Source organism: Molothrus aeneus, chromosome Z (genome assembly GCF_037042795.1).
Source record: "Molothrus aeneus isolate 106 chromosome Z, BPBGC_Maene_1.0, whole genome shotgun sequence".
In the NCBI taxonomy this organism is placed as follows: domain Eukaryota; kingdom Metazoa; phylum Chordata; class Aves; order Passeriformes; family Icteridae; genus Molothrus; species Molothrus aeneus.
The window spans coordinates 31,351,040-31,372,615 of record NC_089680.1 but is presented as its reverse complement, the minus strand read 5'-3'; the positions used below and the strand labels follow the sequence as shown (position 1 = coordinate 31,372,615).

Below are 21,576 nucleotides of genomic sequence, written 5' to 3'. Positions count from 1 at the left end.
CCAATGAAACCAGGATCTGCAAAAGCTCTCCTTTAAGCAGTACAAACTGGAAAGCTAACAGTATGATGAAATCAGACCACATAAGACAATGAAATCACAAACCTAAGACAAAAGCTATTAACTCTGTCCAGTGAAAATCAGGAAATCTTAACTGAATAATCTCTGATAAAAATGCAATAATATTGTAAAAAAAAATTCTCCAAGAAAGGCAGAGTGGAAAATTGTAGGTACAAAGTTAGGAGGTGGGACATTCTTCACTTTATACTTCCACTATATTAGTCCTCCATGCTTTATTTCTATGCTCTAAATATCTTTCAAAGAATATCCTGAAGAAGGATGATACAATGCTGGTAAGTTTTATGAGCACTATCATCCTAATGCTGACACAGTCATGTCTAATTCATCTCACTCTTTATCAGTCTCCTAAACCCCTTTGATCCACAGTTCCACCTAAGGTCACAGTCTGGAGTGAAGGTTCATCTATGCTCCAACCTCTCTTATCAGGCCTTTTTCATGCTTTCTTTTGACCTACAAAAAAGATTCAATATTGACAGCAAAAGAATTATTGAAGAGAAAATAGATATTACCTACTCTCTGGTTGTAATAACAATGTCTAATTCCTTAGAATTAGACTCAGTTCAATGCACCCCTAACAGGCTAGACTGAGTTCCAAATCTGAAATAGTCATATCTACTAATTAAATTATTAGTAGGAACAAAAATTAAAATATTACTAGGAACAAAACTGTTAAGACCCTACAGTGGAATGAAGCTTTCCTTCATTTTTTATGTAATCAAGAGCTTGCTTTCCTAGGAAAAGGTGACTGAACAAAGCTTAGGACATGTTTTGAGATGTCTTGCTGTCTTTCCCACAGCAAATTGTAAACAGAGATTAGCATATACAAGAAAATTTTGTTAGTCCAAAGTTTTAGGGTTTTTTTTTTTTTGGATTCTTTTGAAATCTAATACTTCCTGGTCGTTTTGTCTTACAGTACATAAATACCAGAGTTTTGATTGCTTTTGTCAGTTTTGCAATCAATCTGATCACTATTTGGCTACTTCAAGCTTCTACATGCTTTTACCTGGCAAACACTAAAAAAAAAAAATCATTTCTTTAAAGACAAGGTGGGATCATTGTGGTTTTCCAACACTGTGGTTTTAATTTGTTCTTTGAATACTGTGTTTCCTGTGGACTTCTTCAGTGAAGAAGTGCTCCCTTCCAGTCACTTTGCTATTCACCCAAAGCACATATTACTTCCAGGATCTGTATTGGGTGGTGGTTAACACAAGCTTGAATGCATCACCTTGTTCAACAAGAATTGACAAGAATAAAACATCATCCAACCTGAATGACATAAGTTAAGTTTCACCAGTAAAAGTTAATGAGATTTCATACTCTACCCACATTACATGAATGACTACCCAAATCTTAGTAAAGTTGAAATTTCATTATTGATAAAAACTTTTTTTTAGCCAAACATATTCAAACATATCTCTGCACTTTTAAGGCTGCCTTAAAAGGAAAAAAAAAAATGCAAAAGAAAATTGTTTCCTCTGAAGCCAAGGGCTATCTCCCTTCTCATACCTACTTCTCCTGAAAATTCGCTTCCATCATCAGTGTTTCCAATGTATTTTGTACTTTTTATTTTTCAGAATCACAGTGGAAAGCATCATCCTGCATTTCAATAATGAAGGAACAGCACAAAGCAGTTGGACAAGCAAGTTTTCATTGCTCAAGGTTAGCAAAAAAAAACCACAACCCTCTACCAAAAGCACACCGACTAGCAATTTCTGTCTTGTATCTGCCATTGTCATGTTTGCTGCTGTACAGAAAGCAGACAAGTCTTCTCTGAAATAAAGGCCCACCAGCTGTCATGAATCATTTGAGATCAAAGGAAAGCAGAAAAAAAAATCCACTCACAAGAAAGAGGGAAACCTGGGGATAGATATATATTAAAAAAACATATTTTAAAAACACCAAGATTGAAGTTTTAAGAGGAACAGCCAAGGAGATCTATCCTGGAAGTAAAATAAGAAAATAATGCCCTATGGAAATTCTTCAGGGAATAAAATCTGCAAATGCAACAGGACAAGCCTCAACCACCGAAGCAGACATTTCTGAAATTGCTTTGCACAAAGCTGTAATGTGCAGGTACTTTGAAACAGCAACTGTACAAATACTAGACTGACAGATGCCACAGAATAGCACTGGAGCTTAGGGAAAACTTGGGAAGGTTGAAGGGCATCTTGTAGGGCAAGCTGTATTACAAGCTGGAATCACGTGTCTTTCCTTTCTTCCTGAAATAAAAGAGGTAAGCATTCTTTATTTTTTAGGAGTAAATACAGGGTCACACTCTGAGATCCCACTGGGAAAAACTTCCTGAAAACATTTAGCTTTTCATTCTGCTGAATTTCTGCTGGGGCACATCATTCCTGTGCCTGCAGAATGAGAGTCAAAAGACTCTTCCCAGTTCTGCCAATTCTATCTTTATCTGATGCTGCTCTGTGTTGGCCTCTGCATGGGGAATCAGCTGCTGTGCTCAATAAACCCTGGTAGAAGAGTAGTGGTTTCTCAGCATAACATTAAAAGGTACTTGAACATCCTGATTTTCTCATCCATACTCCCTTTTCAGTCACTTTGCTATTCACTCAAAGATCATATTATTTTTTCTTTATCTTTAACATCTGTTACTTTTTGTTATTTGTAACAGGGACATTATTGCCAAATCTCATAAATCTGGCTACACCAAAATGCAAAGTTAAGATCGGGAATATATTCTTTGAATTGAATTAATATTTACATTGTTTAAATTTAAATCACTTTCTTAAATCTGCACACATGGCCCTACAGATTCAGGTGAATATCAGACAGAACACATTCCACCGTGACAGCTGGGCTACTTTAGGAGGAATGCTCTCCACTGGTTGAAGGGAACATTTCCCCTCTGTGTGGCCACACTGACTACCACATCCAACTTCATGCACTTCACTATCACATAGTCTGGAGAGGATCACTGGAGTGGTTAGAGGTCTGGGATGCATGATGTGCAAGGAGAGTAACTCTTTTTTGCCTGATCTTCAGAGGAGAATACTTTAGGAGAAATCTGTTCACCATCCCGCATCATGTAATGAGAGATTAAAAATACAATGAAGATGGGCACTTTTCAGAGGCAAAGACAAAAAGAAAAGAGGAAACAGTTTCAAGTTGCAGCAAGAGAAATTCCAGACAGTTCTAAAGAAGAAATTCTTCATGTTAAGTCTCCAGCCACTTACATGGCTACACAGAGGAGCATTGGGTTTCCCAGCATTGGAGATATTCAAACCTTAACTGGACAAGACTCTGAACTATTTAAATCCAGATCTGAGACTCGGTAACCTCCAAATTACTTCTTCACCCAAATTACTCTACCATTCTGACAGACAAAAAAAAAAAAAAAAGTTTATTTTCTCACATTAAATGAAGAGCTCTATTTTTATAAATCAAAATCAAGCATCAATTGCTGAATATGTCAGTACACAAATATATCTTTCACAGAATAACAAAAAGGGTTTAGAATTCAGTCTGGTAATCTAGAGAGAGACAAAAGACCACCTCAGCAGATTCTAGAAGATGGGCGACCATTTAGGCCCCTAAACAGTTAGCTAAAATTGGTTAAGCAACCACTGCCCATATGGGAAAAGAAAATAGTCTTCTGTTTTTATACAAATTTCATTTTGGAGAAGCACTGGGCAAAGATGAGAGAGCTGCACAATCTGAAATATATATCAGATTTTTGTCACATCCCTGTCACATGCTATAAAAATGCCAACATTTTTATGACTTTGCTCTAGTTCAAAATGCTTGATCTCTAGTGATTTTGAAATGCAAAAAAAATGCCACTGTTCCTGCTATTTTTGCTCTGTTTTCAAAAGTAAAATTCGATCATAGATAGCATTTATGTTTCTTGATGCAATTAATTAGGATATGTAGAAAATATGTAACAAATGCTATAGATTATTAATGTTCAAAAGTGCAAAAATTTCTTTGAAAATTAGTTCCTCAGATAAACTACACAGAATATTTAATAATCTTCTCTTTCCTACTTTGAAATAGTGGCAATTTAAACACAGAAAAATTAGACCACTTGTGAAACTCGACATGGGCAGATATAAAAATATGTTTTTAAATTTGCATTTGGTAATTTCAAGACATTGCTCTTTGAACTGTGTTTTTCCATAAATTTACTACTTCTGAGAGAAAACAGCCCAGAAAAATACAGACACAAAATAGAAAGCTGTGTAACTACAGAAGTAAAAGCTGTACGTGTCAGGAACAGATCATTACACTTTAGAAGGCCATAACAAAGTTGATAAGGAATATACTTGCAAATAAAAAGTAACAATGACTTTCAGATTCTGTTGTGGATATTCATCAATATGGGAACTCAGCTATAATCAAGAATGACAGAAGAAAACATCCATGGAAGGCTGTAAGAAAAGCAGCCTGATAATATGCAGACAAGAGGTGCCTAGGCAAAAGGTATTTTCAGTGTTCTCAAAATATATCTAAATATTTATAAGATATATAAATAGCAAAAAGTTCCTATGAGTTTAAGTAGAAAGTGAATTAAAAAGCTTTACCTCTTATTTTTCCTTCTGAAGTAACTAAAAGTTTATGATTTCCCTTCAAACATCTTGGCATCTCACATAAAAGAAGGAGGTTAAGGAACAGATTATCGTACTTTGAAAGTACCCGGCAATCCTCCATTATTTTCATTTTTGTACAAGAACAGCCAAGACTCCTAGACTTCTTTTTGCAAAGTGATTTAGTTTTACATTCACCTTAATTTTCTCTTTTATTCCTAAAGAACAGGATACATTCTAAATTATTTGGCTAAAAAAAACTGTGTATACTCCAGATCATGTACACGAATCTTTTCTAATGCATCCTGTTTCTTTAGAGTTTTCCTAGTACTCTTTTCTGCACCATGCTTCATGGAGCATTTTTACTGGAGGGTTGTGATCACAGTAAGGTATTGTTCATCTTCAGATATACCCGAGCTATTAAAGATTATGGAACCTGATACTGAAATAAAATGCTAGTTCTGCTGCACTAAAAAAAGTGATTCTTCACACTCATAAAATCTTACCTCTCCCAGTAGGGAAATGCAACAGTTTGAGGTGGAAATTACTTTTTCACAATGAAGGCTGACTCATTGTCTACCAGGCCTTAACTAGGTAAGAAAGGAAATCATGACTGCTCAATGCTCCCCAAACACAAATGATGCTGCTAAGAACCCAAATGCATTTTACTTAAGGCTGCACTGACTTACAATTGTGCAAATTGTTTACCTCATTTTATGCCACACTGGGAAAAACAGACATTGTAGGGCTTAGCATAAACTCATATTTTAGCCAGATTCAAACTGCATTGTGTGCTGACTACACATTTTCAGGTTTTTATCCTGAATCACACTATTATTGCAGGTTGCAGAGTGCATATGTGCCTTAGCACATGCAGATGTAAGAAAACTTCAAGTAAATTAATCAAAGTGCCTGTAGGTTTATGGGTCCCATTAAATCACAAATATAATACTTGTATTTTAGACCACTACTTCATTCTGTGAACTCCATAAGCCTTTATTTTGTGGATTTGGTAACATAGGTGAGAAGGAACCATGAAAAAAGACTAATATAATGGACAGATGAAAAGTCTGTACTGAAAATGCAGCAGACCAAAGCTTTTCAGATTCAGTAACTTAGACTTCTAACAAAATGGGATTTATCTGTATCTCAGAGTACATTATACAATCTGAGCACAACCACAGTGTGGCTTTCTTCCCTTGGGTAGAATATGTAGAGATGGATGGCACAACTGAATAAACACAGTGCTCTGCCATTAAAAGCGCAAAATAAAGGCAGCAAAATGAAGATAGAAGAGCTGGTAATTTTTTTTTTCAATTTCGGCAAGCTTTCTGCAGCTTATTTTGAAAACAACCTACTTGACAATTTGAAAAAAAAATTCTGTTCCCTATGTTTGAATTTGCACAGCAGAAAGGTGTGGTGAGCTGAAACATCTCAAAAATAAATTGTCATACAAACCATCTCTATTTTATTTAAAGCAGAGTGCCACCTGGTAATCTTTGTGCTTTATAGACATGAACAATTCTCTGATTCACTGAGATCCTCAGTATTCCACCTTATTCTTAGTCTAACTTTTAGTCTGGTTCTTAAAATGTTTTGACATTCAGTGAAGTTTACCATATTCTTGAAGTTCCCTGCTTTGAAACTGATCACACTTCTTCTCTTGTAGAGTTTTAACTGGCTGTCAGGGCTCCTAGTCCCTCATTAAGACTCATTAAGACCCAAGTGCCTCGTTAAATCCAGCCCTGCATCACCCAGTACCCCTTCCAGTACACCAGATGCTCTGCCATGGGCTCAAGTTCCCTCTTAAGCTCAGACTTGGCCACCTCAAGTCTGCCTGAGCTTCACTATATAGTGAAGCACTATATAGCTCCATCTGTCTCCTATTGCCTGCTGTTCCTGAATCTCAGACTGGACTTGCCTGACAGATCACAGACATAACACTGCCCTACTCTGTCTGACGAGCACCAGACACTTGATGAAAACTGTTGCTCTCGCCATGCTCTTCCTCAGGACAATGTTCCATCAGTGACAGCACTGCCCTGCCCACGCTGTGGTCCCCCTCATCTCCTGCGCTGCCATCTCTCCTGGAGCAATCTCATGGTTGCTGCTCCTTGGCTACCCTCCTGAGGGCCAAAGCCTGGTGAGCCAAAGGTCCTGAAATAGCAGGCCAAAGGTGCTTGCGTGAGGGGTCCCAGTGAGACTTGCAGGGCAAACCAAGTCTGTTGGGACACTCAGCATGCTCACAGAAAACAAGATCATATTCCTGATTTGCAGACTACCCTTAGGACCATTAAACTTCACTAAAAGCAGATAGTAAAGCTACAGACAGCAGGCTAAATTCTATATACACAGGTCCATCTCTCTACTGACAATGCTGAAGGCATCTCTAGACTCTAGACACCGGAAATTTGAAAGCAGCTTTATCCATAGAGAATGGTATACTCAAAATTATAAAGCCTCTTGGGACCAAAACTATAATCTGGAAGAGCAGCAGGAATAGCCAAAAAACCCAATATGGCAGTATTTTTCATTAGCAATCTCTGACCACAGCGGTTATCAGAATGGCTAGTTAGAAACCTTACTTTTGACATATGTAGCAAGTGCAGTCTACAAACAGACATTCTCAGGTCTCCTTTCTGGCAAGACAAGGGGAGCACACTGCACTTCACACACTGAGCTGCACTTTGTAGCATCGGCCTCTCCTACCTATCTGTGATCTCATATTTCTGTTCCGCCACATCAAGCAACAGCACACCCTTAAAGGGTGTTTGCAAGGAACATTAAGGATGAATGTTTTAGACTGGATTGGAATAAATTAACACACTCACACTGAAACCAGGGTGATAGGCAATGAGGTATCACCTTTTACAGAACAATTATCTTCAGTAGTTTGCTGGAAGTGTGTGCTGAAAACACACAAGAAACAATTCAAAATTCTGCACAACTTTTAGCATTGACTAGGCTTATGAATTTATAGCACTTCAGCATTTTTATATTATGACTGAATATTCAGGAAGAAAAATGTCATTGAAAGAAACCCTTGAGAGGACAAAGGCTGAAGCAACAGAATCTCTGTGGCACTGCTGTGCTCAGGAGCCATGGGCTTGATTTCCTGTGCTGCCATTCAAGTAGCATATTAGACATATTATCAAAGCATTATCTTCTGTCAAACATAAAGAGACTGGGAGTCATTGGACATCTTCTGGAGCAGGTGGTGTCAAAAGTCTTAAATCTGTTGAGTCTTTCGTATGGAGCACACCAAGAAAAACTGTTATCCGCACAGTTCTGAAGGGGGCATAACATACTACCTCTGCCAGCTGCTGAGATCAAATGTATTAATTTTTTGATTCACAATAAATGGGTTTTCATTAAAAGGAACTGGAATAAAAACATGGGAGGGAAAAAGTCAAAATCAGTAATAGTTGCTTAATAATTATAAAATAACTCCACCTTATTTTATTCCTTCCTGCTAAAAGGAGTGTTTATTTTTTACAGCAATGTACATTAGGCAAAGGAGACACACAGTCATATTTTTGACTGTGGTTTCTTCTAAATCCCGAGGTTCAGTATAATATGATAAATCAAACCATTAGGGAAGAGTGTACACAGCAGCCTTATTTAATTTTTCATGTCTTTTCCCTGTTTTAAAAGGTGGAGCCCACCCTCACTGGTTCAATCCTTAAAAGCCATGCGTTCCCCAAGAGGTAAGAATTACTTATCATTTAACGGCTTCGTTTTACCTTTCACTAGACAGTGGTCTCTGATGCTGCAAAGGTCATCCTGACCTGTCTGTGCTCTAAAGCAATTTCCCTTGAATTTATGTCTTCCATCTGATTAATCATTATCCCCATTTTCCACTCTGGCTCTTTACTGATACTGCCCTCAAACAGAACCAGTCATGACCCTTCAGCAGATAATCAAGAACAGAAGCCTGCATAGTGGTTCCATGTTCACAAGCGCTTTTTGTTTAACTGAAGATATTGCTACTATCAGTCACACAGAGAAGCAATGCCACATCAATAACATCCCTTGACAAGGGGATCATACTGTTATCAGCACCTCAAATACACTCACAGAGCATGTTTAAGGACACTATTTGCACTCTCCAGTGATTCTAATACACCCTCATGCTTTGGTATACATAATTTAAATGTTCTACGTTACTAATAGGCATTTAGAAGCATTTCAATTTTTCTTCTCTTCTGACTTGGCCCGTAATTATCACTTTTATTTCATCCAAAAGAAACAGTAAGACCCTTCTTATCCACCCACAGTGGGGGCCCTGGATGACTCAAATCAGGTAATATTTTTGGTTCAAAGGCAGAAAATGATCTGCATGCAACCAGTGCGAGCTGACTAACAAAATAAATTGGTGTTACACTCAAAGAAGGTCTCCTGCGTACTCTGGGGCCAGGGAGTCTGAAGAGAGCATTAAAAAAACTCCAACACACTTGTGTGTGTAGAGGTATATGTCCAAAACAGGCAAAATGAACAGCACGTAAAGTCTAAATTAAGGCCCAGTACACTATAGTATAGCAGCTATGCTCTAAAAATAATTTTCCTTTTCTAGGGAAAAATAAGAGAATACTTGGATGCCATAAATTTTTACATTTAATCAGAAAAGCAATTTTAGTAGAGAATTTTTTACTTTATCAGCTAATTAGTTATTTATTACAGTTTCAATAAGCTTTTAAAAAGTATCACATTGTGGTGGCCACGGGATATAGGTCATATTAAGTGCTTAATTTCTTGAATATGTGTGCATCAGTTTTCACTGAAAACAGTTTTGTAGATTGTATAGTTGAATCAACATTCAGTGTTTGCTCCCCCAGAGCAAGGGACTTCCCCTTTAAGGAAGTTCTTAATTTAACCCAAAATTATACAGGAATTTTTATCAGTGCATCTTCTCTGTCCATTGCAGGTGCTCTCCTGGCCTCTCTACATCTTTCAGTGGTTCACACCAGAGCGATACATAAGCCTTGCATTCTCTGCTGTTGAAGCACTCTTAGACCAGCAGGTAACAGGTTTTCTTAGTGGTATTTTTAACACTTACTCGGATTTTTTAAAAAGCCTCCTCATGTTTACAGAGCCCTTAGGAAGTACAGTAACTGTTCCTTTTGAATAAAATATATTCCATTTATGCTGTACATTTTCTTAGGAAAATCTATTTATTAAAAATAGCTTCCTAATTAAAAATCCACATTACTAAATTATCAAAAAACAGAAGACATGACCAAATTACTGCTTCCATTACTTTAAAATATTAAATAAAATTGATTTTAATATTTTAACAAAAGCAATCATTTAAAGAAAATTGCTAGCATAAAGTTCAGCCAACAAAAGAATACTTAAGCTCTCAGTAGTTCATTTCCCAGTCACAGGAGTGGAGGAAGGCAGTGTATTGGAACCTGAGCTTGCTCCTATTCCTAGATATTGAAATACAGATATACAAAAAAGCTTCCATTTTTTTCATGTGTAAAAGGGACAATAAAAACTAATTTTTTTCCCAAACACGAAAAATATATTTTTACCACAAAATAAAATGGACCTAAAGTATACTTCATAAAGAATCATCAATATTTGACAGGAAAAAAAAATTAATTGATAATTCAGCTCCATTTCTTACTCGTGTCCTGGCAGACACTTGCTCTGTCAACACTTATTTTCCACAAGGTTTCCACTTTATCAACAAAGTGGTCTTATTCTACAAGAACCTATGCCCTTGAGGTAATAACTCATATGAACAATTCCATAGCAAAAAAGATTATAGATACATTACATATCTATGTGCATATAAATAGATATTTGTACATATATGGGGAAAAACCGTCACTGGATATGTTTTAGAAATTAGGTTTCTGTGTTTTGAATTCCCACAATCTGCTTCTGTACAACACAGGTTTTTTTTAAATTAAATAATGCATCTGATTACATTATTCTTAAGATTAGTCATATGAAAAAATAATGAAGAAAATATGCCAAAAATCTTATGCCCCTACAATCAGGAAAAACTTTTCAGCACAGGATGCAAAAATCCTCACGTATTTCTAAGAGAAGGAAAGAATTAACTATGGCTGTCACATGTGAACTTGGATAATGAAGGCAAACTTTTTATCTCACCACTAGCCCAAAGTAATTTTGGCAGATAAAAATCCCTAAAACGCTACAGTCTTCATGTTTTCTGAGCTACGTGAGGAGATTTATTCAACATATTATTTCCACCTTAGAATTACGTATTTTTTACTATGAAGTCCAGTTACTTCTATTCAAATTCTTTCTATGTACTCCTTAGTACATTTCCCTAGAAAGAGAAAAATAGCCAAAAAGCTAAATAATGGCCAGCTATGAACTGACACAATATGCTACAACATCTCCATAAATAAACAGAGAATTAAATGATTCTGCAGCTCTACAGTTTGGAAGAACTGCAGAAGAATACTAAACAACACAATTTTTCAGCTAGATGCACTTTTAAATTCAGGTTGTTATCTGGATTTTGTTTCTTCACTTGCTAACATCTACAGTAATTCTATTCTGAAACACTGTATCTGAAGTAAGCATATGTGAAGCCTAGAAGATTTAGGAAAAATATTATTTCTATCTTTACCACAACATCCCCTAAAACATCAAGGTGGAATGTTACCACACTTCAGGTAATACCCTTGAGTTCCTCATATTTCAGCAAGTATACACAATAAAATGACTCTTTGGTGATTTCTATGAGTAAAAACTACTTTAGAGAGCAGTAAATATATTGAAAGAAGTTGGTTTGCAATAGTTTCCCAAATACTGGACAATTTATTATCTTCCTTTGGACTACAGAGCTGACATTCATCATGCTCATTTGTTAATATAATACAGAAAATAGCAAGTAATTTCTCCAGTGAAAATTTGTTCTTCTGAGAAAAATTACTTATTTCCTGGAAAGAAACAGTTTCCCCATCTGCTAAGATTAAGTGGAGTGGCAGCAGTATGACATTCTACTTAATAATTTTGTACAGCTGGTTACAGCAAGGAATCTTCTATACTGTCTTGCATGACCACATGAATGATAAATATTTTTAAAGACAGAAAAAGGAACTTAAATCAATTTTGTGAGTTCTGGTAGTTCTGGTAGTTTTCTGCCATGAAATTATAGTTGAAATTGAACTGAAACATTTAAAATTAGGAGGAAAATTGTAAGTAACATTTAAAGTTTTTCATGCTATGTGGAGCAAAAACAACATACAGGAGACAATTCAGTCATCTTCCTAAGCAAAAGGGTGAGCCAGGTATGAGAAATAACAATTACTCACAGGTAATGAATTTCAATCCCAGCTGCGGATCTGAAAGACATTTATTTTCTTAATTTTTAAAAATTGAAGTCCACTGATACTTTCTAAAGCAGCTACGCCAAGCAATGACTTATGTGTAGTAGAGAAAATCACCCTGAATGGGTTACTCTTGAATTGTCCCTAGGTCACTTTAGTCAAAAGATGTGTCAGAGCAATACTCAGTGGGTTTTTTTTAGTGCTTATAGTCAGCTGTTCCAGATTCATAATCAACACTGTAATGCTATTTTACAACAGAAAAAGCTTTTTAAAAAACCATTTAACAAATGTGAACTAAAAGAGAATTTCGAGGAGTCTTCTTGTTTCTACAAAGGAAGTTAGTACAAAACAAGCAGCATTCCACACAAAACTCCTTGAGGAGGTAAGGGGTCCAGGACTAAAGCCTTATGGTTCCTTCCAGACTATTCATGAGTAGTGCCACATCTTGAACAGCTACCATCTTCATGAAGAGACATGGTCATGGACAGACAGCAGATAGCCAAGCCACAGCTCCAGCAAATACCTTCAGGGATATCTGTATTTTATTAATTTGGATTTTAGCTGCAAAAGTCTTTAAGGAGCAAACTTTGCTCTGTTCAATATAGGACCTAATAAATAATGGTATTTGATAACAGCTACTTTTATCAAATTAACACCTATTTTCTAAACATCCCGTTCTTAAAATGTGTTTGACCAATTGGCTAGAGGCCTTTTTACCTTCCCTGCCTTCTAGTTTTTCTGAGCAAAGACACAGAACCCCACTGATTGTATTATCTTTCAACCTTTGTGAGTTTGTGATTGGTTGTTCACGTGTAGAAGGACTGATCCCTTAATTATTTTTAATACGGGTATCTCCTGAATTCAACTGGAATATGTCTTTAGTAAGAATTTTTGTAAATATGGGCCTAAATATATTTGTTGAGATATTCAGAGTTTAAGGAGTGCATTTATAGAACAGAAGATAGGTCATATCCTCAAGATCATGTAGTAAGTAAAATTTTTAAGACCTTTACAATTAATAAAGACAGATTCTCCCAAGTTCAGATGTGAAGGGAATATGAAATTAAATTTGAGGAAACAGAAGTTGAATAAATTTTAGCGCATTTAAGCAGACCAATGTTAGCTGTTTCCATTAGGGTCTAACACTTATAACACCTTTATATGTTTTTTAGGAAAAACAGACTCACTTCTCCATGTCCACATTGTTGTTTGTTTGTTTTCCTTTCCAGTTGATTTGAAGGTAGAGAGAGCACTGGAAAGGAGTTAGTATTCCACCTGAATGGACCAAAGAAATTATCAAAGACTAACATAAAAGGATTTTCAGTTTTCTCAACAAGTGGGCTGAATTTTTGCTGCAACAGTCTTGGCCTACCCAACTTGGGAAAACCTATGAAATATGTTCAATTTAAGAATCCACTTGTTAATTTAGAGCATCAAAGAATGAAGTTTTAAGTGTATACTCGCCGTTGCTCATAGGGATCATGTCCTCAGCAGGTAAATGTAGTGTCCACAAAAGGATTGAAACATACATAGAGAAAATACATTTTTTCTCTTTAAAGGTGAAGTTATGCCCTTATAACCTTTATAAGGTTTTATAAGGTAGTTATTCACCCACAAAATGGATGTGATTTCTTTTGTTGATGGTACTGACAAACACATCCACACAAAATATTCTTTGCTAGTAAATATGACAATATCTGCCAAGGCTGACCATATAGGTTCTATCTAAATACAAGCTTTAGATACCACTGAATACTTGGAATCTTAGAAGGTTACAAATTTTCTAGCCAAGTGCTTATTTTATTGATCAATATAGGTAGGACTATTTAAAATCAGATGGAAAATAATCAGAGAGAAAAAAAGATCAATTACTTTTTAGCCCTTTCTCTCCAACAGACCTCTATATTGACAGATTCTAAGCCAAATTCCCATTGAATGCAATTGCATTAACCACATTTGAATTACAGTGAGATTTACTGTCATCTAAACCAGTCCTTATATGTGAGTATGCAATAGGTGTCCCTGCTCTCACAGCTGAGGAGAAGCCTGTGTAAAATATCTTTGTCAACTGACACTTGAGCCATTACATAATACTTGATAGCTCAATGGGACATTTATCTCCATGCTGTTTGTAGGTAGCCATGTCACAAAATATTTTTTGTGGAATTCCACCCTAGAAAAATCACACACAGTAACATCTTTCTAAGAGAGAATGAGAGATATTTTCTCCAAGAAAAATCAGTACTAACATCTGTACTAACATCAGTCTTTGGGCAAAGAGACCCCATTTTGATTTACATTGCTGTACAGCACCATGTACCCTCTGCAAATGCAGGATAACCACATTCTGGAATGCATTAACAAGAGTTTCACCTGAGGCAGCATTCCCCTCTGTTTGTCAAGATGTGGTTAGATTAGTATTTCCAATTTTGCCCCTCTTAACAATACATTGTTATAGGGAAGAAAGTCCTCATACTGAGCCAGTGAAGCATTGGAATGGTTACACAGAGAAGCCTGGAGGTCCCCATCCCTGGAGATATTTAAACTTTGGTTGTGAAAGGTCCTGAGCAACCCAATCTAACTATAAAATCGTCCCTGCCTTTAGAAGCAGACTGGATTAAGTAATTTCAAGAAGTACCTTCAAATGTACATTATTCAATGATGCTTTTGAACTGCAGTAGTGTTGTGCAGAAACCTTCCTGTAAGTTTTAAATTAATTACCTTTGAACGAGGACAATCTATCCGCATCACGATGCGCACTGTAGGATAATCTCAAGAACTACATTTGTAGTTCATTCAGAGCATTGTATTGGTGTACCAAACTGCCACAGAAACTAGCTATTTTAAACATCTTCATTACGTCTGCAGTATACTGCAGCCCGTGATGAGATGGCACACCAAGGGAAAGAGCAGATTACATCTGCAAAACAGAGACTCCTACGAGCCTTAGTACTCCTTTTTTTCCTCCACTTAACAGATCATCCCTAAAAAATTTCCAGGAACAGTAAGAAATTTGTTAGTTATATGTCTTACATCACTAAGGGTGTTTTTGTCTGATACTCTCTCTGTTTCCAGAATTTGATTTATTTAATGAAAGAAGTAATGGTTGAGTTGTTTGAAGGTATGGCACTGCTCATAGGCTGAGAAAGAGTTAAAAGGATAAGTGAATGCAGTGTCAGTGGCGGACTGTCCACCAGCTAGTCACGAAGAGAGTCTGTGAGTTCTGCTCACAAGAACCAAGAACTTTGCCCAAAAGAAAAAGCCAACAGCAACTGCACAACTATTAGCTGATATGAAAAATAGGAGAACAAGACATCAAATAGTAACCTTTGGTACTTTCATCTACTGTATTTCAGGTGAATATTAAAATCAAACGAGCCTGAGCGGAAAACATGAAACACACCAATCAGTCTAGCTTAAAAAAATAAATTATACAGGTAAAGCCTTTAAAATGTATGCCTAGTATATAAGGCATACATATGCTTACACAAAATGAAATCACAGAAACAGGAATGGGTCAGATTGGGAGGGACCACAGTGGCTCACCTTGTCTAACCTCCCTGCATAAGCTAGGCCATCCCAGAACTCATGGCACAGGATTGCATCCAGATGGTTCTGGATTATCTCCAGTGAGGGAGGCTCCACAACCTCTCTGAGCAATCTTTTCCAGTGCAAGGTCACCTGCACAATAAAGTTCTTCATGTTCAGGTGGAACTCCCTGGGTATCAGTGTCTGCCCATTGCCCCTTGTTCTACTGCCTGGCACCACTAGGAAGAGCCTGGTCCATTCTATTGGTACCCTCTCTTCAAATACTTGCATACATCAATGAGTTCCCTCTCACTTGTCTCTTCTCAAGACTGGACAGGTCTAACTCACTCAGCCTTTCTTCTATAAAAGAGATGCTGATGTCCTCTCATCAACTTTGTCACCCTCCACTGAACTCACCCTAGGAGCTCCATGTCTCTTTGGTCCTGAGTCCAGAACTGGACACAGCACTCCTGGGGAGACCTTGCTAGGGCAGAGTACAGGGGCAGGATCACCTTCCATGACCTGCTGGCAATGCTCTTCCTAATGCCCCCCAGGATACCACTGGCCTTCTTGGCCACCAGAACACACTGCTGGCCCATGGACAGTTCTGGTCTAAGAAGTCATTAATTTCTCAGCCTTACGAACAGTACATGGAACCACTGTTTGTAAGGCTGCAGCAACAGCTGTGATTGCCAGATAAATGCAAAACCCTCTGTAGTTAAGGGAGATGGGGATGGTAGAATACATTTTGCAAAGACATCTTGGGATAAGCACTGCTATGCTTACAGACAGCAAATTTTATCCTCCAGCTCCGTACAGAATGAAAATGGTGTCAGCTAAAGATACGCAGGCCCTGTGAGGTGCTGTGAATAGTCATCTCTCCATTCCAGAGTTACCATGGTTAAATGGTAAAATAGTGATTAAATAATTATTTTCCATAATGCATCTCATGAAGCTTTTTCCTACACAAACCTTCATGTGATCATTAAAGGGGAAAAATCCTGCAAGATGCTTTAATGCCGCTATGAACGGTATGCATTGTAACATGGATTTTCCGTCAAAAATCAAGACGTGCTTGTGAGACTCAGACTTCCACTCTAGAACAAAGCACATAACTAGGCCTATGCAGCCATGACCACAGAAATAACCTGCAGCAAAAGAGAGAGCCAGCTACAGGGATGCTGCTTTATCTTAAAAAAAAAAAAAAAAAATCTTGCGGCTGGCAAGGAAACATGAAGCTGCAGCAGCACCATGTTTTTATGAGTCCCAGATCAATATAAAGCTATATGCCTTGTGTGCTGAAGCAGATAAATTATGTGATAGGTGTCATTTGTATTTTTAATATGGTGCATCTTCAGTCCAATTAGAAATATTTGGATGGAATCTTCACCTAATAGTGAAAGTCTCTGATGTTTTGCTAATGCATAGCAAGTCTTTACTGTCAGCAGTCAGTCAGCAGAAATACAGACAAACAGAGGTAAGAATTCAGTCTCAAAAATGAAAGGATGCTAATGGTATCTTAGTATTATTACAGTGAATTACATTACATCTGCATTACATCTTTAAGCGATTTTGTTCATTGTTTATTGTGTATGCAACATTTAAACTTTTATTAGCCTCTCTGGATGAGAAAATGACTGAGAGTTGGAACCACAGAGAAGGAAGGATTGAGCTTGATGTTGCTTTCCTCCATTTGTTTTTGTTTGTTTTTTAACAAGAGGGCAAATGTCTCAATAATAATCACACTAAAGAAACTTACATTTGATTATATTTCATGCACATTTATTTATCTCTTGCTGACATAAAAATGGTAATTTGAAAACAAATCTGACTAATAGATCACTGTCCTGTAACATATGTATTTACATGAGACTATATACTCCGTATGTTTAGAATGTCTCTAGATGAACTGTGTAGCAATATAAGAAACCAAAGAAGAATTAAAGGTTCATAATTAAAATTATCAACCACTGCTTTATGGAAAAAGAGGTCCACCGTGTTTTGCAACAAAGATACTAGAGAATACATAACATTTAATTTAAAATGGAGGAATTTTGATAAGTTAAAAGGAAAATTTAACTACCTTTTTCTTTGCAATGTCAATACTTTGAGCACAATTTCAATTTTTTTCCCTTTATATTGCTTGCAAACACTTAAAAGAAGAAAAGCTGTAAATCTAGTCCTCCGAGTCATCTTACAAAGGACTGCATTCTGTTTCAATAGGAAAATGTTATGCACTACATCATATGAAAGCAGTGGCAGCAGCTGTGAGTTTCCTATCACAGGTTTGCAAACACATTTAATCTAATTGATGAGCTTTTGTTTAAACATGCATTGATATGCATTCTGTGGTGCATATGGGTTGCAAAGATTCACAACAATATACAGCCCAAGTAATCTGCCTGTGATGCTGAAACAACTCTTATAATATTGAGAATGTGAAATATTTTTGTTAATACTACTTTCATGCAAGAGAAAGAACCACAAACAAACAAAGCAACAACAAAGAAAAGAAAAAGAGAAGACGCAACTAAAACCCTAGATAATTATATAGGTGGATGCATTCTATTTCACACTGAAACCTAAATTCAAATCACACTGATTTAACAGAATAATCAGGACCGATGTGGATAAACTTTTGTCAGTTGTGCTTTGAAACACACATTTCAAAAAGCCAATTTGAGATCTACCACTTGTTCAAGTAATTTACACAAGTTTACATTCCCAGGTATATATAGATTCAGTTACAGATTTCACATTTTCACCTGAGGTAACACCATGTTTTGTAAACATAGCATTTTTTAGTATTTTTTTTTTGTTTTTTGCAAGTATCTTTCTCACATGTTGCTCGGAACTTCGGAAAAAACCTAACACCTTTGCTTTATTATTTTTTAAAAGATATTAGATTTCTCAAATATATAAGGAGAAAACATTTGGTTTGAGTTCATTTGGTCAAATTTAAATCCATTTTTCCCAAAAGCAATGACGCATAATTTAACATCAAATTGCCAACAGAGAAACTCAGTATTTAGTCAATGCTACTGATATCCAGGGTCATTTTTGTTGAAACACCATAGGAATACAGCTTTAGAAACACAGACATTAAACAAATAATTGTTTTTTCTTTTTCCTCAAGTATCAATTCAAGATGTTTGGAGGCTCGACATGAATCAATAATTTTAATTGACTGACTGTCTTTTTCTCTGTATTTGGCCTACGCAAAGCTTTCCTCCAAATAAAAGTAGAAGTCCACTTGGAACTGACTGTAACTATTTTGTCAAATTCTTCATTTCTTTGGAATATAGAAAAGTGATACTTCTTGCTCCCACATTAAGGAAACAGATTTAAACAAAACAAAACAAAACAAAACCAAACAAAAAATCCCAAACAAACAAACAAAAACCCCAACAAAACACTAAAATAGTAAGCTATCATTCAGGGAAATTGTAGAAAATGCCTAAGTGAGAGGGAAGGAATGGGGTTTTGTTTACCATGCTGCTTTCAGTATTCAGGACAATACTGAATAAATGAACAGTTATAGGGAAAACCAAACATTTTACAAGATGGTGAAATTGTTGTTTCCATTCCCACAGGGAACTCAACCCAGGAAAAAAAAAAGTAAAACTTTTATTTGGGAGGATATGCAACACAGTTAGAACAGGACACTTTCACTTAGAGAACTTGGAGGAAAACTTCCAATAGAAATATACTATTTACAATTAATCCAATCAGAGACCTTCATTTGGCTTGTACGTTGGGAGGTTTTTTTCCTGAAACCCTTTGTGGCTTATTGTGAATTCATCAGGAAAATCCTTCCAGTATCTCCTTACAGCTCCACTTCCAGTTCTATCTGCAATTCCCTTGAGAAGCAGTAATTTTTGGCATAGTTTGTGCCACCTTTACAGATGAATTCAGCTGCTCCCTCTCTCTCCTAAGGCAGAAGTTCCTGTTAGCTCCCTGCACTGCAGTGCAATGCAGCCCAAGTACCAGCAGTACCAAGTGTGTTTGTCTGAGTAGGTTTCCCTTGTGTTGTACTAACCTCTGCAATCCATCCCCCTCTCCATCAGAGATATACTCAGCAGCGTCCTAACCCTTTACGGAAAGGAGAGCAGGATAGTATCAATCACAGAGGAGCCTGGGTGATCTCAGCATCTTTCGATGAGACAGCCTCCCTCCTCCCCACCTACCTTTATGTGCTTCTTCCTCATCTTTCTCTTCTCTCCTTAGCCCCCTCCCTTCTGTACAGATGTGCCATCCCCACCCCAGCCAGGATGACTCAGCTCCCACCCTCGTCCCCTACTCTCACTGCACCCACAGTGTTTTGCAGAATTAGGCCCCTAAGCCTAATGAGAGATTCTACACATTCAATTACCCACATCACCCAGCCCTCCAGCCCCTGGGGTGTCCTGCCTCCACTCAGGACTGCCAGACCTGCTCCTATGCCTCTTTTAATTCCTCGGGCTCTTCTACCCTGCAATACTCTTTGATGTTGCCTCGAAAAGTCTCACCATCCCCATGGCTCTTCCTAACCCTAGGACTTGGGCTATACTTTTCATCATTGTGACTTCTCTGTTCTCTCCTCCCCACATATGTCAGAATCGTCTCGGGACCTAAATTCCCAAAGCCCCTTGCAAAACAGGACTTAGTATGTTTTGGAGAACTCCTTTCCTGAAGCTGCAGAGAAGGAAATCCCTCCCTGCACCTTAGGGGTCACAAATGCCAAACTGTTTTCTCAACGCAGTCAATGTGAGTGACAGTTCTTGAAGGAAATCTATAGTGACAAAAGCAACAGTGTTCTCAAAACCACTTAAATTGGTTATTCTCTTTGTTTTATCCTGTCTCCCCTCCCCCCTTCCTTTTCTGTTGCAAGGTCTGAAATGCCGATTGTTCCCTCCTTAATATATCTTGGAAAGTGTCGGTCCCCTGAGGAACTGGAATTGACAACCTTTCTGCACCTTCGGTTTTCCTCACCATCCTTACGACATCTGCAAACTTGTGTTGCTCAAACATCTGGAGTCTGTGAACCTCGATACCCCTGGTTTTTGCTCCCCTAGCGTGCAAAAGTTTCAGCTTTAAGAAGCTAGATTCTAAAGCGAAGATTAGGCGCTCATAGCTCCTCAGATCTGTGTAACCTGCTCTCTCTGTGTAAAGACCGAGATCTGGGTAGAGCTGTAGCAGCAGCCGAGCACAGACCACTCTCCACGCTCACCGCGGAGATGAGAGGGAACCCCGCGCTCCCGTCTAGCGCCCGACCTGCCCCGAAGAGAGCTCTACCCCGTCCCCGGCAAGCAAGACCCCTTTAAGTCCCGTGAAAAAGTTGAAGTCAAGCACGCAAAAAAAAAAAAAAAAAAAAAAAGGGAAAAGTTGTTCTCGAGCAGTCGCGGCAGCCCGAGTGCCCGGAGCATCACTTACCGGGGGGCAGGCGGCGGAGAGCCGCGGCAGCTCCCTCCGCTCCCGCTGCCGCTGCTCCTGCTCGCGGTGTGAAGCTGCGGGAGGGAGCGAGAGGAGCCTCTCGGAGGAGCCGCCGAGCGTGACAGACCAGAGGAGGGGCGGACCGGAGCGGCTGTGTGGGCTTCGCGTTGCGGTGGAGCCTCTGCGGCAGTGCCGGGGAGAGAGGGGGAGCGGGCGGGAGCGGCGGGAGGCGCGGGGCGGGCGGCGGCCGCCACCATCAATAACCGGGGGCGTGGGGCGCGGAGAGGGCGATCCCCGCCGCAGGCAGCGGTCCGAGCCGGCCCAGGCGAGGCACAGAAACGCCCCCGCGCCCGTCACCGGCACGGCTGGAAGCCTCCGTAGAAATAGGGCCCTTTTCCTGCTAGAAGAGAAAAATTAAATCAGTGACGCTCACGCGTTCACTTTATTGCAGAAGACAGTGTTCTATGAGAGGTGAGGACAGGAGAGAGCATATGAAATTGCTTGTTTCAATACAGGGTTGCAACAGGCCCGATGATCATCCAGAGATCACTGCATCCCTCCTCTTTACTCTCTTCCCAGAGGGCGAGCAGTGAACACTTTGCAGCAACAGTGCGAAACCGCCTGTGCTCCACACGCTAAGACTCAGAGTAAAGATCAGTGCTGGTGCATGAAGAGCCACAAGCAATATTCACTTTCCTGAG

The 21,576-nt window shown here is 38.3% G+C and overlaps 1 protein-coding gene across 1 annotated transcript in view; it reads right to left on the bottom strand.

Moving 5' to 3' along the window:
* SV2C (synaptic vesicle glycoprotein 2C) overlaps positions 1-20,999 on the bottom strand; it is a 119,263-nt gene extending 98,264 nt beyond the window's left edge. The window contains exon 1 of the mRNA XM_066569735.1: positions 20,876-20,999. The gene's annotated coding sequence lies outside the window, so the exon portion shown is untranslated. The remainder of the gene's footprint in view (positions 1-20,875) is intronic.
* Positions 21,000-21,576: the final 577 nt, after the last annotated feature.